This window comes from Calonectris borealis, chromosome 5, assembly GCF_964195595.1.
Source record: "Calonectris borealis chromosome 5, bCalBor7.hap1.2, whole genome shotgun sequence".
Lineage (NCBI taxonomy): Eukaryota > Metazoa > Chordata > Aves > Procellariiformes > Procellariidae > Calonectris > Calonectris borealis.
The window spans coordinates 24390147-24411901 of NC_134316.1; the positions used below are offsets into that span (position 1 = coordinate 24390147).

The following is a 21755-nucleotide window of genomic DNA, read 5'->3' on the forward strand; positions in this document are numbered from 1 at the left end:
AATTGCTTGGGAAAGAGAAATAAATTATCTAATGCAGTTCGACGAGGCAGGAAAATATTACACAAAAGTAGATTTCAAAACTAATGTGACAACAAGTTTCCAACTTCTCTTGGGGAAATAGGTGGCACCTGAGGGGAGCCCCCAAACCATCTGGCTACTTGTGGGTTCTATGAGACTCTCTGATCCATCCCCAGAAATACCGCTGAGCTTTAAACAACTTATTAACAAAACTTTCGTCTAAAGAAATAAATCCCTGAAAAGCTTCTGCTTTCAACAGAGGACAGTCTAATCATTTTCTTTTGCTTTTTCCCAGCAAGCTGTATTGCAACAAATCACTCTCATTATTGGGTTTTCTTAGGTCACTAGTTCCAGGCTGAAAATAATACATACCCAGATGTTTATACAGAGCTTAACGTAGCTTACGTTACATAAGTCATGGTAAAAAAGTTTATAGGGTTAAAATCAAACTAGACAAAGCACTGAGACTACCCCAGGCAACATTCCCACACCATCCAAGTAGGACAGCTGGCATTTAGCAGGTATTTTTACCTCCATCCATCTTCATTTTTCTCCCTCTCTATCTCCCATTTTTGTAATTGCCCATCCCATCCTGCAGAGGAACACACACAGGCTCACCCACTCACTCCCATTTCTTCTCTTGCCAAGAAGAGCATCCTGCGTGGGATTCAGTCATTTGTTGTCCACAGAACTTCTGGTGTGTGTCTCTCTAAATAGCTGACATCTGGAGGAGCTAGATGCTACTTATACCCTCCTTAGCACGATCAGATGCTGCTAAAGAATGTGAACAAAATGCCTCATTTTTAAAATATCTTCTCTTTAACCCCTCTACTTCTTTCTAACAGTTTTTTTGGGGGGATTCACAGACCACTACCTATAGTGATCAGCTTTCAAAGCCGTTGTTCTTGGGGACACAAAGAGACCAATGTAAAAGTATACACTGATAACAATCCATTACTTCTGCTGTCCGGCACTCGCTTCCATAACATACTCACTGTTTTTTAGGAAGAATGTATCACTCTAGAACACTGCTGCAGAGATAGGAACACAACCCGGGTACCCATGGTGGCATTCAAGTTGTTTAATTACTAGACCCCTTCCTTCCTCTTCATTATTCAACAGACACCTTAATTTTTAAAGCAACTAAAACAGAGGTTTCACAGAATACAGAATTTTCTAACTATACAAACATATTTCACTTAATCATTTCTGCCTCACAAACAAATCAGGAGTCCACAATAACATGATCCTGTAATTAAAGACTGAAAGGAATGCAGAAAGGGGAAGATGTTACTTCCAGCATGCCTCAATTTTGAATGCTTGATTTTGCAACAAAAAAACAAAATACCTCAGAGCAAAGTTGTTGTTGGTTTTTTTAGTGTTCTCTCTCTCACACATATCTATCTGTTCATGTGCATGTGTAATCTTTACTTCAATGGAGTATGCCTTCATTTAAAAAATACAGCTAGGACACACATGCCTCAAGTCACCCAGGCAAAAGAAATACAAACAGCCAGCAAAGTGACAGGTAGCACAGACGCACCTAAATTGATTAAATTGCTGTTGCTAGAACACACACACTGCAATCTCTTTCCCTTTTGGTTTATTCAAGGTACCCTGTCATTCTTCTCCAATCCTGTCCAAAATGCTCTTGTTAGCAGGTTGAGAGAATTAAGTTAAGTTGACTCACCAATATTAATCAGTCTCTCTAATTCAATAGCAGCGTGTTCAGAAAATGCCACCTGCCTTCTCTTTAAGCAAAAGATACTGAAACACGGCCAACATTTTGCCCAGCTGTTTCAAAAGCTAAAATTAGATGCACCTGTTTTAACAGTTGTTTCAGCAGATGGACAGTGGGATGTGGATCAGTAAGATTTACTCACAGCTTTCTCCCCTTAGAGCCAATAGTGCGACTTTAGTGCCTCATCCTGTGTTTAGAGAAATTTGTGTTGCAAGGGATAGTGTGAATGAATCAAAAGAGGTCAGGGTGTTTCTTTTCCCCATTGCTGGACCTTGCTACAGTGCAAGAAAAAATGCCTATTCAGTGGACTATGGGATCAAGATATACTGGTCTTTATCTAGTAATATAAAAGGACAAGACCTTGAACGATAAATAAGTGACAAGCTGCAGGTATCATAAAACTGTAGGCTTGTGAGGTCTGTACCCTTCCATTCACTGCAATGAGTTGTCAATGCTGATAGCTAAAGCCAGCAAGTGAATCTTGCCAGCTTTTCCATTACTGATCTTGGAGTAATCCAGCTAACATGCAAACCCCACTTCTCCAGCATCTAAAGCGCAACTGTCCCACCAGTTGTCTTCACATTCAATGTGCACCTCCACTGCAGAAACCTGTGGCGTTGGAAACAGAAAACACTGAGATGTTATAAAAGAACTGACTGTGAAGTAAAAGACAAAATAAATTAAATCTTACTGAAATTACACTTTAAGCATTAGCTGGAGCTGTTTCCAAGCTTCTATATCTGACCAAGTTGCTTGAGAATCCCAATACCTTGTCCTAAAAGGAAGACGCAATTTCCTAAAGTTGCTGTATTTCACAATCTAGTTCTGTTTGCCTTTTTCTCTGAGGCAAAATCAGTTCATACAGTGCTATCAAGAGCCACTTATTCCCAACCCAGGGGCAACCCCTCTGGTGTGACTGTGGGACCAAGTGATAAACAGGACCAGTGAGATAATCTATGTTATGAAGAAGTGTGCAAAAACAGGAGCTCCATGAATTTGTGTTGCAACTAAGAAAAAAACACAAGAGAATTCTCAAGACAATTCTCAAAGTTACAGCTGGCCCTGTAGTCTTAGAGTTCCCACATAATCAGAAGCCATAAATTTGTAGACATGAATGCTACAGGTTATATTACTCAGGTATATAAAAGTAAACATCTCCCAGAGGATGTGCTCACCTGTACGCTCCCCTGGGATGGGCACCTGTGTGTTTTCAAAGAAAAGACACATGCACATTCATGCATATCAACCCAGATAGGTAGCATGCACATCTATGGAGATCATTTATAAAGTACAAAAATGTATGCAAGCATACAACCATGCCCACGCAGCTCTACAGCTAAGGGAGTAGATGCCTCCGAGCACACTGCACATCATCAGGTTCCCATCAAACACACCTCAGATGTTCTCTTTCAAACAGAAAAGGGGTGGGGGGGAGAGAGACTACTTGGTTGTCAAACCCAGTAATAAATGCTTGTCAAGAGCATTTCTGATGGGATCTGAAGGTGCTTGGAGAAGTGGGGCCACCACGGTCAAACTACACAAGTTGAACTCAAGAGCAGTGAAGACAGAGAGAGACGGTGACACAAAGACTTTTCACCTCTGTCTTTCTGGGAAATAATGAACAAATCCTTCAGAGTGATTATGCTGTTACACCTGCTGGCCCTGCTCTCAAGTCTGTATTAGACAGAAGATGCTCCTATCTTCCCTCGCATTAAATGTGCCTAGTAAAAAGCGATCGGAGATTGGCACGATAATTATCTTTCCTCATTAGAAAGCAAGCCTGGGACCTGACTGAATATGACTCCTCTGTCAAGGCCCTTTGTGGGCTGTAATAGTACTCAGCCAACATCAACGGGCACAACACTTCATGTGAACAAAACAAAGTAACATATCAAGTAATCTCGTCTTTTTATTTGCTTTTTCTCTTCTAAGCCTGCTGAGTGAGGTGGAAAGGTGCCAAATTCCTTTTTAACTTGTATAAATGCCTCTAAATGTCACAGAAGAGTCTTGTTAAGTGAAAAGCTTTCCAAATGTTTTTCTCTCCCGTATCTAATATGGATTGCTCTTTTTTTGTTTGTTCTTTAATTAAAAAAGGCACGCTCTCTCAGACCACTACCCTTCACTATTCCTGGGGCCAGCCAACTCCAGTGACCCACAGCAGAGCTCCCAGTGTTCTCCTGCAGCAGCGTTCACCATAGCGCAGGGTACGGCTTTGCCCAGGGAAGCCAGGAGGAAGGGTAAACACGTAGGTAAAGACAAGGCTGAAAACTCCTCCAGCTAGGGCATGAGCAGACCTAAGGGGCCTTTCTGTGACAGAACAGACGGGCTTCCTCATTTTTTTTTAAATGCATTTGAAGCATATTCATTGCTTTGGCTCTTTCCTATTAGCATGAGCTTGAAGACAGTGACTAATCCTCAAGAGCTGTGACCCCAGAGACTGCAGCACTGCCACAGAAAAGGCAGTGCCGAGGCCTTTGCAAAACACCAGCCCTGCTGCAGACAGTGCAGCTAGGACAACTTCATTTAAAACGGGGTGAGTAGGAACAGCTCAAGCTTCCACACTGGTGCCCATATAGATATGACTCTTGTAGATATGCCATGCTAGGAAAGGTGGGTGGTGTGGTAAATCGTTATGGGAGCTGTGTGATAACAGATGAGGGCAGACAGCACTGGCAAGTCTACAAACTGGAGAATTAGGGAGAACTGCAGAGTCCGACTGTGCTTAGTGGCCTCAGTGAATCAGCTCCTTCCGTTTGGTACAACCAACCATGGTCCTTTCATCATCCCAAAGGTCACTCCTGTCTCCTGAGTCTCGTTCCTCAGTGTTCTCAGTTAAAAAAAAAAAAAAAAAGAGCTCTGGACTATAGCTTGCATTTCTGATCTTACCAGAAGGACGTCAGGAGAAGCATCCCATTTCATTCTGCAGCCAAGTACAGGCCTCAAAGAAATTACCACATCCTATATCTGTTCAACAAAACATGCTGCACAATGGTGTTACTATGCAGCAGTAGGAGCAGAACTATGTTAATGCATTACAGTATCCTGCACCACTGTCAAGTGAGATGTGTGGTCCCAAAATGGGATGGCATTTAATCAGACAAAACTTATTCTTGAAGTCATCATATAATCTATAAGAACACAGGCAACACATATAATCTACAAGAATGCTGCAACTTAACCCGTAAGAGCAGAGTCAGCCACCGAATTTAGGAGAGCTGGCATCACAGAAGGGGAACTTCGGGTTCACTGCAAAGGAACGCTCTGCAAGCAACCCCTGTGCATGATGCCACTGCAACCTACTCTATTCTCAGGCCCCTTCCAACACTCCACTCAAAAGAGACATTCTACACTGGAAAAATGAAGTCTCACAAAGGTCATTTTCCTTTTTCACCATCTGCCACAGTCTGCCCATTCCCAAGCAGGAATGTAGGCCTTTCCATTCCAGGCTGCAATCCAGAAGCTTGGACTAGTAAAACTACCAGCTTCTAAAGTCCAAATCTGGCAACTGGCCCCTCTAGTGCAAAAAGAGTGGGTTTTTTATTTTTTCTAACATAGTAGCATTTGTTTTATTTGTCTTTTCCTTTTGGATTTGGGAAAGGGAGAGGGAAACTGGGGGTGTGTTTTCATGCTTCCATCTGTAATAGCTAGAAAATTTCTTTTCAGAAAAATTAGATGAGCAGATACAATGACACGCTATGTGCCTGCAGGAGCTCAGATTTTAAGATACACATCAGACACCAGTGGCCTCAAAATTAAATTATGCACTAGCAATAAAAAGACATCTCACATTTAAAAACCAAACTGAATTCTTGATCAGTGAACATTTAAAAATCTCTGTTCTGCAGAGGCACATCTAGGTGTTTGCTAAGCAGTTGTAACAGAATGCTACTTTGCTGGAGAAGTGTTTAACTGCTGTGATCATTTAAATATGCATTTATTTGCCTTTGGAGGGAGAAAATGAAAAGCTAAAGTAGAGTTGTTTTGTGGCCCCACTGATAGTTACTAGCCTTCTCATTTAGGTAAAACTTGAGTAGGCAACAGTGCTCTCCTTTGCACTGCCTTAGCTTTCCTAAAACTAATCAGCCTCCGGGAATCTGACTTACTTCCTCTGTCTTCCCTCTTCTGTGACCACCTACCTTTTTCCCTTTTCTTTTTTCTTTCCTTGTCTCCCTGTTTCATGGGCTACAATGGACAAGGAGCAAGAGTAGCACGCACATAACCCCATCTCTTTACCTTGCTGCTTGCAGCATTTCTCAATTTCAGGAAATAATCCCTTTTCACTATTGCTGGCTGGCACCTTATTTGCATAAGGGTGAACTATGCAGCCATGTTACCTCTCCTCTTCTGCAATACCACAGTCTGCTGATGAGCCTGAGTAGTTTTAAACAGGGTTATGCTTTCTCTTGTGCCCTCTTGCAAGCTTGGTGCTCTGCCAGGCAGCTGCAGAATGGATGCACTGAATGCTGAATATTCCCTGTGCAGCAGGCCAACAGGAGCTCGGAGGGGGAGGCACATCCAAGCTCCTGCAGCTAAAGCCTGGCAAAAAGAATGAGCTTTCCTGCTGCCTTGAAAATGATGGATGTACACAGAGGCTTTGCACAACCTACAGCCATATGATCCCCCACGCTGTCCCCTGGAACCCTGCACACAATATAAATGGCTACACAAAGAAACACGCGCTGACCCGAACACTACCTAGAACAAGCGGTAATGTAAAAAGTAATGTAACTCCACTGCACGGGATTCAACCTTTGCTTGTAGGGTGTGTTTATATGTAGAGTATACGTATTCATATATTAGATTCATGGCTGGCACATTCAAGGGGATGGCTGGAGATAACCTGGCTTGTTCCTTTTGGAGAGGATTAAAAGCTTTTACATTGGTTCAGTGCTTCTTGAGGAAAATAACCATTTCTCCCACAGATCTCAAAATACAGCAGGTTCCAGTCTAGCTGGAAATGGTGACAACAATCCTTCTTTCAGTACTTCTGCTCTAAAAGGAACTCTGTAAAATTATATGTATTTTCTCACCTTCTAGGAATTAACCAGATCAAATATGCTGGACCTTCTGATGAGAGGAAAGTGTTGGGGTTTTTTCTAACTGTCAAGGCTTAGACCTAAGAGAAAAGTTGAGGTTGTTTCCAGCAGGAAAGACTAAATCACAAAAACTGTGTAGTTTAACCTCAGCAGTCCCCTTGCAAAAGCAGCTCTAAGAACCCCTGGCCAGCGTGATCCCAGCAGCCCACGTATAATTCACCTCCATGATGTCCTCAAGTAAGGGGTATGCATTTACAGTAAGGCACATACTAAATACAATTTGTGGCCTGCTAGCAATGGGAAGGCACACTGCTAGCGAAGGTTAAGGATCAGCACAATTCTTTTGTGTCAGTTGTGCCAGACATTCAGGTAACCTCTGCTTTTCCCGGGGAAACAGCCTGACAAGATTATATAGTACCACTCACATGTCATTTTCTGTATGCTTACTACTGAATTTGGCCTATTAACAAATTCCATTGCAGTCACAAATACTGGCATAAACAAATACTTGGTTATATTCATCTAAGTTTTCAAAAGTTTTGTAAATCCTTCATCAGTTACAGAAAAATTAGGGTTTGCTGGTTCATAATTTATGCCAGATTCGTGCAGAATACCCAACTATTTAGCAGTAGCAAGAAGAGACCTCAGAGTCTCCTGCTCCAAAGCTACTGCCTTCTAGGCTGCAGAAGACGTGATCTCCCTAAATCGAGCAGCGTATGAAAACCCCAGCACGCTCTGGTCAGCTCTGTGTCTATTCAGTTCAGCAGCAGAACACTCAGTTTTATTCTACAATGAATGCGTAACCCTAAAAACATACGAAAATACTGTTCCAAAATCCGCAACTCCACAAATAAATTGTGTACTACATAGGAATAGTTTATATTTCTACAATGTATGGTATCAAACTATTCCAAAGGAATTTAGTGCCACAGAGTACATAGAAAGCAAGTATTAATTACCTCCAACTTACGGAGAGCAGACCTGAGGCAGTGAGGGACAGAACAGACCATCGGGGGTGGAACAGTCTCTGCCCCAGGTCCCAGCTGTTAGATCAGCTTCTCTCCCATCCTACCAGCAGCAACCACTATTATTTTTAATATTGTTGATTTCTAGGCATAAATTCCTGCACAAATACAGCTTAAAAGCAGTCCCTAGTTTTCATGCCTGTGTGTTTTGATACAGCCTCTAATTACACGATCACACGCTACTCTTTTTGACGGGACCTTTCCTTCATTCAGCACACAGGAAGAATAATGCCTGTGGAAGGTGCCGTTACTCGATACTATGTTTTATCTTCATTGCTCCATTTGTGGCCCCTTCTCCTGCATGCTATACTAATCCTGCTCTGAAGAGTAATTTACTTCCACATGGGCCTTTCTGTGGTGCCACTCAGCAGAGCACTGGACTGTTTTGCAAAAACTAATTACTTTGGACAACACCTTTCTGAGGTGATAGGCTCATTTTACAAATGTAGAGCTCAGGAACAGGGGAATTAAGTCAAAATGCCCACTAGTATTGAATGTGCAATTTCAGATTGCAAATTCTGATTACACAGAGCACTTAGCACCTTATGGCGCCTTACACGTTTGAAGCACATTTAGTGCTGACTTGATTGCTGTTTTCAGGGCTCAATACTGTTTCCATCCAAGCTATATGATCTCAAATTGGAGACCGGAACACAAGGAACACATAATTCAGGCCTCAGAAAAAATTGGTTTTAGTAACTTACTCAGCATCATATTGTGACCCTGGGGAAGAAAGAGGGATAGACAGAGTAAGATGCCCCTTAATCAATGCTTTGCTCAAGAGGCCTCCTTCCCATGTAAGAATCCCCCGCCTCATTCGCTACACATCCCGCTTCAGTAAAATTGAAGCGGGCATCCTATGTACAAGGCAGTCATTTTGAGATCAGATTCCCAATTTATGCCAGAAGCTCTTTTTTTTCTGTACACGGCATGGGGAAATAATGAGTAAAGATGTTAACCAAAAATCGCATCATAAAGCCGATGCCAAAGGAGCACAAGGTTCACTGACACTAATTTTTAACTGCTTGATTTTATTGTCCCCAGACCTTTCAGATTTGTTAACTATAGAACAGTTGTAGGGTTTATAGAAATATTTATGCATAGATAAATATATTTGTAAATACAGACATACAAACGCATACATATACACATAAAAACATAGTGTTCTCTGAAACTTGCTTAAACTTTCAGTGAGTTCCTTTTGATTTAAAGAGATGCTGCCATATCCACCAGCATTTCTGTTTTACATTTTTTATTGAACAAATCTAGAACTGAAAACTAGATTTCCTTCAAATTCCCCTACCTGCATGATGCAAGGAAATGAAAATGCCTGTCAGCAGAAGTAATGTGTTTAATACCATGCCAGCCCTAAACATCAGTAGAGATTTCCGTGTATTGCAGATAATTCTATCACCAAGCCATATTGCTCTGTGATGTGCTTTTATCTTTGCTGTAGGATAATATCAATATTTCAAGCATGAGCAAAAGAATGTTTTATGAGATTGATGTGGGAAAATACAGTGACAAGTACATAAAAAAGGGCAGAGAAAAATGCCAGGTAGTCATCATAAATGCCTTCCATTCCCACCAGAATTTGTCTAGTTTATCCAATTCTAATCAACAAGTTGAGGTCCACTGGGGCCCCAGTGACTTTGATTACATTTTCAGTGCCAAAGAAGAACAGCAAGCAAAAGAGAGCACAGATAACAGGAATGGGGAGGCTGTCACCTACATCCTAGAAGCCTAGACCTTTACAGGCCAAAAAGTCGTATTTTGCTTTAAATTAAAAAGAAGAAGTGATTTATAAAAGAAAGAAATAGAATGGGGGAAAAAAAGTATTAAGCCATTTGCCATACTGCATACGTGCCTGGTACGGGCCAGATTATGCAGGGCAAATATACCCAGGGAACAACCCCTGCAAATCCATGACGATGCCCCGAGCAGGCAGCTCTTTGGGCACTGCTGGAACCTGAGCATGGAAGTGCACAAACAAGAAGTTATCCCTGTATGGCTCTGGCTGGGTGAATTATTCACCTCTTGCCTACCTCTGCAAAGGACTCAGCTCTTCTGAGGAAAAACTCTCAGTTACAGATACAATTATACCAAGAAAAAAGGTGCTTTTCCCCAGTACAGCTAAGTGGCTATCTGTGCCCCACACGGGCACAAGATATAAGCTTGTTTACGTAAGCTCTGCATGTAACTCTTCTGGCAAATCCACCAACACAGACCATTTGTCATATTGTCTTTTTTTCCTCTGAGGCTTGCAGTTTCTCCCTGTTTGACAACAAAATTGATGACTATTACTTAACCCCTTTGCACATTAACACTGCAGCTGTTCAGCCAGACTGATATTTTAGTGTAGTTTGTCGTTCGGTACCTCAATATCTGGGTGTTGAACTGAGAACCCTTACAGGAACCTGAGTTTCAGGAAAAGAGTGATCAGTACCCTCTGCAATCAGTTTTAAAACTCAGTTTCAAATCATTAAAATTGAGGTAATCAACATCACTAGTTCTGTAAATCTTGACTGTTTTGATTGCAAGCAAAAGGAAGTCTTGCAGCCCAATCTTTTCTAAAGCACTCTCCAACTCTACTGTCCCCCTATCTCTGACTCAACATTCTGTCCCTGGGGACATTCAGATAGTTTTTAGTCCATCTGGAACAGTGCTCATTTCAAAGCCAATTTGAATGAAATGCCTAAAAATCTCCTAGAAAATAACTCTTATAATAAGCACTGTACCTTTTATGATGCTACATTATTACCAGGCAGTAAATTCATTTGTTTCCCCAGATCCCTTACCAACTTCTTTTAAATACATAAATAAAAAGAGGGAATTTCAGTGGATATTATTTCACAATATGTGGATCTGAGACATTTTAATAATAAATGCACCTCCAGGCTAAGAGGTATGAATTGTACACCGAAGGGAATGCTTTAATACACTGTTTAATGCTATCATCAAAACTGATGATAACATGATGGCTTTTATACATTTTAACATTTTTTTAGAGTTGGAAAAAATGAGAGTGAGAACCATATTTGTATATTAGCTAAATGTCAGAAGTGACACTGAACCAGCCAGGTGGCACACAGTTCCTATAGCATTCCCTCTCCCTGACCAAAAAATATTACCTGAACAGAGGGACCCAGGGATTTCCTCTGAGAATGACCCTCGGAGAGAACGCCTGCCTCTCCTGTATACCCCACCAGGTCATGCAGAATGACGCACACCTACCATGTCCTCACATCATGTCCTCTTGCTCCTAAGTACAGTATTTTCAACCGTGTGTTGCAACAGCTTTGACACATAGTCAAGGTATGACATGTTGGTAACAGCATTTGAAACAGGAGCAAGATGGACAGGATACTCCTGTCCACCAGGGAACAACCCATGACCAGTGAGAGTCTTAAATACCCTTTGCTGGGCAGAGGGATATGCAAAAGACCACGCTTTTGGAGAGGCCAGCCACAGCTGCAATCAGTGTAAGCTCTCTATGCAAGGACCTGAACAGACCTCCTGAAGTATAGGCAGACAGATAGTCAATAACGCTGTAGCACCATCGAGGATGAAAATAACTCTTTTAGGAGAAGGAAAAGGTTCCTTCTTTAGCTATAGCCTTTCTAGAAGGACCGTGCCAGAAAAAAAACTCAACTATATAGCCTATGATCATACAGAAATTCTTCTTTTAGGACTGTATCCTTACCTTTTTTACAAAGAGGTAGTGAGGCCAGTAACGTGAAGGCAGCAGCCCCCTTCAACTGGCAGCAGCCCACTGCAAGCCACCCAAGCCTTGATGCCTCTCCCTTTCCCAAAAAGTAGGAGGGGAGGAATGGTATTTTCTGGAAGCAATTCTGGACCCCCCTGAGGGAGATGCCTCTGCACGAACCCAGGACTGCACTACTAGCAAGTTTTCACTCTCATAGTCTCGAGGATAGGAAGATTGTTAGGGCACATAGGAGAATTCCCAGGAAAGGATTCGGGACTTAACTCTGAGGCATTGGCTATAGAAGGGGAGGCTGAGGAAGTGATGTTGCACTGGCTTTAATTAGTCCAAACGTAAGCCTTATTTTTGTGTTCTCAGAACCCCACCAGGCTTGTGATATAGGACCCAGTATGCTCACACAGCACATACCCGTTTACTGTATTACTACGGACTCAGGTTGACCAGGTCAGTTCTAAGTCTTTGAGAAACTGTTGCAAAAGGAGTGCTTTTAGACTTCTAAAATGCCATGTAAAAATAAAGTTGGCCTTTCAGTGTCCTCTAGCAGGTCTGTGCCTAAATTGTGCAGGCTCTAGCAAAAAGTATTAGTACATAAATGTTTTCTCTTGCTTTTTTATTCTTCCAATGAACAGAAAGTCCCTAGGGTCCTGTTAACTGCGAACAGTAAAGACTGCTTGCACTTGTCAACAGAAACAGGTTTTAGACCTAACAATAAAGTATTCCGGCACTTTACAATGTGTATTTGTTCTTAGCTCTATACCCCTTAAGAGGGATGCTGGCACTTCTACACATTCACTGGGGATAGGTGGGGAACACCTGAAGTCACCCTGTGCCCACTCTCTGGAGGACAGGGACATTGTTCATTCCATGGCACGCCATTATCTTCTTGAGGAGACAGCACCTCCAAATAGTCAGGCAACATTTTCCAAGGCAGTGTTTGGACATATCAAGCATATAGGACAACTTCCCGATTTCTCTTATTTGGGTTTCTTGCAGAGCAGCAGTTCCCCTTCTCCTCGCAATCAATACCTCTGGTTCCCATAGCAGTGGAAAAAATCTAGGCTAAGATGGTATGGGAGAGCATACGTGATAGAAATTTCCGAGAGGGAGCATATGCCAGATATAGGTTGTCATGAAGACCGAATACATAGCCCGTATGTGGCTGCTGACCTAAAGTGTGTGCATCTCCCTTTCCTCTTGCTAGGGAGCATATTTTCTACACGGGAGAAGTAAAAAAGCAGACAGGTTTTCCAGGTTGGAGTTGAAGCTTGGAGCCTTCTCCTTTTCATAGCTTCATCTCCTTTCATAGGTGAAGAGTCCTAACCAAGTGTTTTCATATCAAGATATGTTTGGTGAAAAGGTCAGGAAAGTCTAGCCCAAGGTAATATCTAACCTTCACACAGGGATGAAGAAAAAAGAATTTCCAGGATTTTAGACACTGGGTTTTTTTAGAAGGTACTAGTTCTTAGTTCTGAAGTACACGTGTGGAGGGGCAGGCAGGGAATTACACAGGTAATCAGCCTGAGTTTCTGAGCTGCCCTATCCTCCCCTCGCTTCGCTCTCCACACACCTCAACCCTTCCTCCAGTGCTCCTGTGAATTCTTAGACCTGGCTTCTCCCAGAACTGACCTGCGTTTACTTAAATGTGTGTACAAACACATTGATATATATTTACTTCAATGTAAATATCTTCATGAGCTTTACAGAGATAGGACTGGTTTTCCCCCGAAGTATGAAAACACAGCACATTTTAGATTCAGTTATTCTTTACCTAAATAATAAATAGCTGGTATTTTGACATAATGTGGTCTTAACTCAGTGTACAAAGACAGTACACTATCAGGATTTAAAGCTGCTTCAGGAAATGAAGATCTCAAGCTTATAAATACATTTAGTTTCTCATAGCTGTGATAGGCTTTCCTCTTCAACTTGTTTGTAGCTTTAAAAAAATAAAAGCCAATAACATATTATTATTTCCTAGCTGGGCACTATGAGCACTGCCTCAAAGCTGCAAATTTCACACAGTGAGGATTGTTTTTTGGGTTGTTTGTTTGTTTGTTTGTTTAAAAAAACACAAGTTTATTTTGGACTTAAAACTGTATATATAATTAAGCACTGCACTTGTGGATTCTCTTTGAGTGCTGACCCGGCCGAGCGCTGCTCCTCAGCTCTGCACTGCTACTCTGCCATTATGTCACAACTGATCTCTAACTCTTCCATCTGTGAGTTATTCATTGCCTCTCCTCATGCTCGTCTGCTGGCTATTTATAAATTAAACTCCACTATCACAGCATTCACTAGCTTCCCTAAAAGAGGGTCTAAATTTGCAGAATAAAATGCTGAAGTTGCACAAACACTCCCTATATTGGAAAAAAATCCCATCTCGGAAACAGCAGAGTTACTGTGGATATTTGAAGTATTTCCACTTGGGGCTATTCTAAGTATCACCATTTGATACAGCCGTTTTGGACTTTCAGCAGGCATGAGGGCACAAACTAGCTCTCTGAGAATCATTTGCACATATGATGATAAAGTCCTGGCTTGCAATATATTGGAAAAGCAATCATCACCAGTAGGCAGTTTAGCTTCCCGCAGCTTCAGAAAGCCTGTGCATAACTAAGTGACTGGAGGCTGAAAATCCCTAGGCATCTTATAGCCATACTCTGTCAGAAATAAGCCCTAGGGACCAGATCCTCAGGTATAAGTCATCGTATTCTCATTGCCTTTGGGAAGTCCTTCTAATTTATACCAGCTGAGGAATCAGCTTTTATATGCATTGCCTCCATAATTCTCTTCCTACGATACCTCGAATAAAATGAGAATGATAAAAACTAAAAGTGTATGACAGCGTGAAAAGGAAGGAAGTCCTGCTCAGTCTCATACCAGTAAGAATCTGAAAAAGGCAGACCATTATAGAATATTGGCTTCAGATCCACCCCGATACACAGACCAAAACCTGGCCAAGGCGACCTCCAGAATTAGGAGCATGACTCTTGGTCTGTTTTCTTATCTCTGTTACGCTTTCTTCCTGACCTTGGATAAGTTGATTAACCTTTCTTTTCTAAGTTTCTCTAACTGTGGTATGACTCTGTACCTCCCATAGAGGTTGTGGTGCTTAATTGGCCAATATCTCTCAAATACTTGAAGTGCTTTGGATGAAATATGTTGTGCAAGAGAAATAATTGAAGTCAATGGAGCTGTGACAACTGACACTAGCTAAGGATCTTCCCCCTGGTGTTTAATAGGATCAGAAGGAGGCTTAGTTGAAATGACAGGAAGCCAGAGAGACATTTGGTGGTAATAAGATCATAAATGAGGCAAAGGGGTTACTATTTGCTGTGGTAATACTCAGCATTTTTCATCTTCCAGGCACTCTATCAGGATCCATTAATTCTCAGACCTCCCCTTAAAAAGACATCTGTAATATGTCCCCCATTATACAGATAAGAAAAATCAGGCAGACGGGTGATGTGACTTCTTCAACAGAACAAGATGCGAGAAATCAAATTTGAGCCCCTGGCTCCTAAGCCTATTCTCAGGGCTCCCTTTCCACCACTCTTCCGTTACGTATATATTTCCTTATCTTTCTGTTCAATTATGAAAGCCCATCTCCTGCTCCTTTCTCTGCAAGCATCCCTGCCTAATTCCCCATTAGATACTGCTCATATGCTCTTCCATAAACTTCTCAAAGCTTGCAGACAAAGAGCAAGGCTGACGGGAATGCTGCTGGGCTGAGCAGCATTCCTTGTCTCAACAGCCCCTTGCCCGAGACACCGAGAAAGAAGTAGCAGTATTTGCCCCTGCAAATATTTTTCATCGTTCACTCTCAGTCCCACACAGCACCTGGCCGCTCCACTGCAACCCCTCCTCTCAAGCCGTCCTTGTTAGCATAGGCCGGGACAGGCTCTGTCGCTTCAGACTGCCTATTGCTCATTGCAGGAAGAAATTTGTGACCTGCTTAAGCCCCTAGGAAAAATTATTGTCGTTACTTCAGCTCTCGAAGACGCCTGCCGTTAGAGATGCAAGGCTGAGGTTATGTAAGTGTGCTGGCCAAATCCAGCTGTTTCCAGGGACCCCAACCGCAGCTGCTCTGCTCTGCTTCCACCCCCTCTGTAATGGGTGCCAGGCCAGCCTTTTGGGTGCTCAGTCTGAATAATAGCCTCAAGGGGAGTCTCCATGGATTAGTTTCTATGTAGAGGGAATACATGTATTTGAATCAGTACCCTACTTGAAAATACAAAAGTATCATAGTGTGCCTGGATGCTGCTGTGCTGAAGAAGTGTCCCAACAGATGGAAGAGTAACATGAAATGGGACAAATTATTCAACTGTTATAATGTTATAAATCTGCAGCAATCCCAGCTAATGCAGTTTACTTTATAATAAAGACTTCCACTGCTGCTTACAACCACCACGCTACAGCAATATTTGGGATAATTACCCTTGAAAGCTAGAGCTTTTTTTTTTTAAGTGGTATTTTAAGTTCCAAACTCATAGTTTGGCAAGCAGAACTTTGGCTACATTACCTCTACTTAAACAATAGCCCAAAATGGGATGAAGGAGAAAAGATAAAACACTACCCAATCAAACCTCAGCACTTACTTTTGATAACATCACAATGAGCCACATTTGCACATGTTATTTCCTAGCTATCTACAGCAGTCTTGGCAAAAGGGAAGCAGGCTTTTTTTTTCCCTTTAAAAACCAAAGAAAACAATTTTAATTGCAATAAAAGCACAAATTTTGGTCCAGATTAAATTTGAGGGAATAAGGAAGTAAAATGAGTGTGTGTGACTGGAAAATAATTTCTTTTTTTTGAGTTTTTTGCAGAACAGAAAGGTAAAGAAGGATGCATATTTGCACTTGCTGACACTTGCGTGCTTTGATGGTGACATAACACTCCAGGTGCATCTCTGTTTTTTATATTGAAGTGAGTCAGCGCATCAGACACACAAACCGTAAAGTTTTTCCTATCCAGATGAGATGGCAGTCACACTCACCCAAAAAATTCTATGAAAAAAAGACATTATTATTTCTGTCCTCCTCTGTGCTCTTTGTGTACTAAAATGTAAAATTCTAGACATTTGATTCAGATGTTAGGTTCTTAACACACCGAGTATCTTTTGTTACAACACAAGTGAACTCCCTGATAAAACTTTAACTCAAAGCCAACAGATAGGGTTCAGCTGGCACTGACTCCCTGTATAACCTTAGGAAAATCTCTTATTTCCTGTGTTCCTCCATTGGGAGCTATTAGTGTCAATCCATCAACATGCATAAATGTGATTTAAGACCATCAGACAGAAAGTCTTAAAGAAAAAGCACTGTTGTCATAGATTTACATTAAATTATCGTAATAAAGTGAATGCTATGCTATCTTTAGTCACAAAGTAGAAAAAAAAAGGTAGGCAGGCAGAGTCACACTATCTGATAACTAACGCGGTAGGGAGATCTGTGACAAGTAGATGAACAGGTTCACAACAGCTAAAACTTCAGAGGCTTTGTGCAAAACTATAGGTGAAAGCAATGACATGTTTCATTTAGAGGCTTGCTCGGAGCTCATCTCCTAATACTGTTTGTCTGAAAAAACAGAAGAGAGAGAAGGTAGCAATTACCATTGGGGAAAACATAAAAGATGACTGCTGTGTGTGTGCCAGACATTGGGGAAAATTACTACTTTGTTTTTAGCAGAGAGATGAGATTCTCCCTGCAGCCAAACAGAAGCTACACTGTAAATGCAAAGTCCAGCTATATTCAACAAGAAAAGGTGAGAAATTCAACTGGATCAGAAACAGAGCCATTTGTGAGCTATTTTGGACAGAGAAGTTTTGCTAACAGTCTAGGCTTCATGCGGCAGCTTACCAGTCACTTAGAAGAGGTGGCAGTGCCATCCCTGTTTTGGGAGCTCTACTAGGTTAGTGAGGGGAATTACCCAGGATGACGATGGGAAGCTGAGTGGTCACGAGCCCAAGGGAGGTAGTCTCAGCTGGCACTGGGCTTTTTAGATGTATTTAGATGAAGGATAGCTCTGTGCTGCCAAATGGAGAGAGTGTACTTTCCAGTTTGCGAAAAGATTCCAGGATTTTCCTTTTCTTTGGCAGCCCTGATCTGGAATGGTCTAAAATGACCCAGTGGGCATATCCCAAACAAAATGATGGCTTATTGGGTATGTGAGATTTTCACACTTATGTCTGGATTTCTCTATATGACTGCTGGCTTGGAGGGAAAGACCTTGACAGGCAAAAAAAAAAAAAAAAAAAAGAAATGCAGCACAAAAGCCCAAGGGAAATGGGGCTAGACTGTAACGAGAAAAAGGAATAAATAAATGGGAAGCGGTGCGCAAGCAGCACTTAAGTCTGTGTGAGGTTAACACTAATCACTTACTCCAAGCTAAATAAATGCTGCCTGGGGATTGCGATTAGAGCAGGCAGCTCAGGGGAGGCAGCAGCTCCTCAGAGCTGGAGCCAGGAGGAAGCTCTGGAGCTCGGCAGCGTGGTGTGCATTTTTGAGCACTAGCCCCATCTGATCAAAGGGAACGTGATGGTCACAATAAGGGTGAGAGCACTCCACTCCCCTACCACATCTATCTAATGGAGTGCCATCACGCTGCCAGGCTGTGCAGAGATGTCATGTCATTCTGTCACATTACCATCAAGGAGTCTCAGTGCGACTGGAGATGTCACGTGTCCTGTCCAAACTGACCACCTCATGTAGACAACAGCTGGAAATGCCTCCTTCCCACATTACAGTCCCAGCTCAGAGACAAATGAGCAGGCAGTCAAATGCAGATCAAAATCCTCTTCTGAATACTCTGCCTCTTGTAATACTTTTGCTTTTTCAGAAGCAAGTATTGGATAAGACTGCTCAGGCACAGCCCACAGTCAGAAGCAGCAGCCAAATTATTAATTTACTTGTTCTGATTCTTATTACATTCTACCTCCAGGTACGTAATCAGGCTTTTATTCACCTAACTGCTTTATCCTCTAACAAGCTATTCATCTGAAGAGTTTTCACTGCAGGATTTCCACTGTATAAGGATCTTTTTTGTTGTGTTAGAGGAGGAATTCACTGCTTCAGTGCAATGCTTTTGCTCATTAAAAATAATTTCTCAGTGAGTTTGGTTGCAGTAGCTCTTCAGTCATATTAGAGCCCCTGTTGCAGCATTAGTTCCAGAGAACATGCTAAAGACCAGCAGGGAAAATGAAAGGGAGAGGAGAAAACAAGAAGCTGGAAGAGCAAGACAGATTGCTGGCAAATTATAAGCAAGCCCAGACATGCTGCTGCCCACTGGGGTACTGATTCGTGCAGCCCTGGGAAATGTGTTTGACCGTAAAGTCAGACTGTACCCTCACAAGAATTTTTCCCTTACTCCCAACTACAGTTCTCTACGTATTTTCTCTCTCGCCTCACTTTCTTCTCCCCTCCCTTCCCCCTTATACCATCCTTGGCTTTTTCCTTTACTACCACATCTTCCGTGCTCACTGGAGATGTTTTGAAGCTTGCTTTCCCAGCGTAGACTCTTTCCAATCTTTAGGGAAATTTGGTACAAAGAGAGTCTGTGGTTTATAGCAGCAAATTCACTAACACAAGCACATCACCCCGGAGAGATAGCATGTTCAGCTGCCAGTGAGTTTACTTCAGCTCCGTTGCTTTTGGAGCAGGAAGCTCGCTCATCAGAAAGTTTCATGTGTGTGAGTGTGTGGTGTGGGGCAGGCCTGCAGCAGCCTTCTCTGTTACAGTATGTAACATAAATTGACAACTTTCCACGTAGCTCCCTGTTTTCACATAAATAAGAGAGCTGGCACAGTCTGGAGGTGAAGAAAGATTATTTCAAGAGGCAAAGCATATTAATCTCCCCTCTTGTGACTTAAGCACAGGTACCAGTCAATGATCTATTTCTAATATACCACGTAAATAATGAGTCACATTATTCAGTAAAGCATCAGCTTAGACAAATACAGTACTGCTTTTCATTCAGTGGGCCAATTTCACTTCCGAAGGAAGTCAAAAGCCTTCCTGAGGCTCTTCCTCAGTTGAATACAGCTTTGTTTTAAAAAAAACGAGGTAGAGTCCCTTAGCGTAAAAGTGCTGATCGCTTCAGGGAATTCATGATAGTACAACGACATCTACTTCTCTTTAAGTAGCCAAACAGAAGGAGTGGGGTAGCCTCTCCTGGACATAGGAAAAATAATGTGACTGGTCACTGTTCAGCCTAAGGGAACATACTACAAGATCCAACAAGAAATTGCTTTTCTTGTTTAGAGAGGGAATATCGCTCTAACCTGAAGAGTCAATATGCCGGAAATCTCACTGCCTGAGGTGAAACTAGAGACATAAAAGCCACTGGGATTATCCTGCAGGGGACAACCTGTGCTGCAGGAGGAATGAACTAGTTGAGACTTTCTAGACCTTTTCCACCTTTAATCTTATTGAAAAGAGCTGTCCTGGTCACTGTGGCCACGTAATCTCCTAGGAAGATAAGAGAATACAAATTTGGGCCTCCAGGCTTAAAGTGGCTCGTGTCAGTGTTCACTTCCAACTGCTTTGTTCCTCAGGAGTCCTTTGATTCACTTCTAGCTTCCTGCTTCTGGCACCAGTAGGTGAGAAATGGCTCTTCCACCTGCTTTTAAGCCCTGGGGAAATTCTGCAGTCTCTAGTATCTCTATCTCTGGTATCTGTTCAATGGGTGTAATTGAGTTGTTTCAGGATGGATGAAGCCAGAACTGAGAAATGGGTATCCATGAGTTACAGAAAGGAGAAAATGCAAACAAAATCTAAGACTTGAAGTTACAGTCTTAGACATTCCCCTGCCTTCCAAAATCTCATCTGTAACACGTCAGTACAACAGCTGGTGTGGGAGTACAAAACATATAGGGAGACTGTCTGCCCTCTTCAGACGGGTCCAAGGGTGATGATGATGATAATGCTTAGAGAGCATTATCTTTCACCAGGAAGGGGAAGAAGTAGTTTTTCCATTCAACAAAAGATGGAATTAAAGCAAAGAGAATGTGAAATGAGGAGGCCAGCATCAAACAGCAAGCAGAGGCTGAACTGAAAGTATAAACAGATCTTCTAGGTGTCAGGCCAGTACCCTCTCTCAGAAGATGTGCTTTATAAAGCACTTAAAAGAAAAATCTGTAGACTGTTAGATAGAAAAGACATCCCCACAGGACTGCGGAAAAAAGTCAGAGAGGACGTACTGGAAACCCCTTTTCCTAAACAATTAAGTGGCACTAGTGCCAGCCCTTGTATATGCAAGAATATATGAATACCTGGAAAGAAACAACCACGAACTGGTAGCACTCCTGTAAGAGACAGCCTCATAAGCCACTCTGTCACTCTTACCTATCCTTTACTGATTGCAATACATGGCTTCTAGCGAGACTTGCCAAGAACAAACATGTCACTAGCACATTGGGGTAACCATTGCACACTGGCCAAGATTCAAACTGTCTGACTTTTGGTACCTGAGGCAGCATAGTTAGCATCAGTTATGCTGGCCAGGACTCATCGATCCTCACGTAGGCCTCTACATCTGAGAGAGTCAGCCAGATTTTCTTCAGAGTCAATGGGGGCATTTCTAAGGCTGAATTCATCTGGTGTCTTTTAGATGTCCATTTAGAAAAAAGGGAGATACCAAGCTCACAACCCCCCATGCTGAACCTCAGACTGGAAATCCAAATTTGAATGCGTATCGGAAAACAGACACACATACATCCTTTACTGAACTAAGTCTCAGTCACATAGATGAGAACTGAGGATTCAAGTAAAATTCAAGTAATAAGAACTAAAATGGAAGATTACAGGAAGTCCTCTGTAGCGTAAAAGGGGAAGCTTGTGTGCCGCAAAGACCAGCGACGGTAACATACTCCTTCAGATACATTCCCCTGTATTGATGCATACTGCCAGGAGCTAAATGGCACAGGCTCCACATTGTGCTCCACCAGGATGTTTGCCACCAAATTTAGAGTACACACAATGCAACTAAGGCAATAGGTCAACATAGAGGCTGGTTATTAAGTTAAATCCCATGACCGCAAATCAAGACTAATTCCAACAAGAGATCATTAGAATTCCAGGATCCAGACTTAAGCTAGTATAAGTTTTTAGCCAGTATTGACTCTGAGTGCAGGGGCTTAGTTTGGCAAACCCAGCTCTTTCTCATGAATTCAATGAAGATAAGGCTGTTAGCAGTGACTAATCAGAACAGTCTCT

General features: G+C 42.1%; 1 protein-coding gene across 1 annotated transcript in view; it reads right to left on the minus strand.

The window, feature by feature from the left end:
- Positions 1–2349: 2349 nt before the first annotated feature.
- The window catches only part of LOC142082818 (neurexin-3), a 487905-nt gene continuing 468499 nt past the window's right edge, over positions 2350–21755 (minus strand). Inside the window, exon 13 of the mRNA XM_075151407.1 lies at positions 2350–2368. The gene's annotated coding sequence lies outside the window, so the exon portion shown is untranslated. The remainder of the gene's footprint in view (positions 2369–21755) is intronic.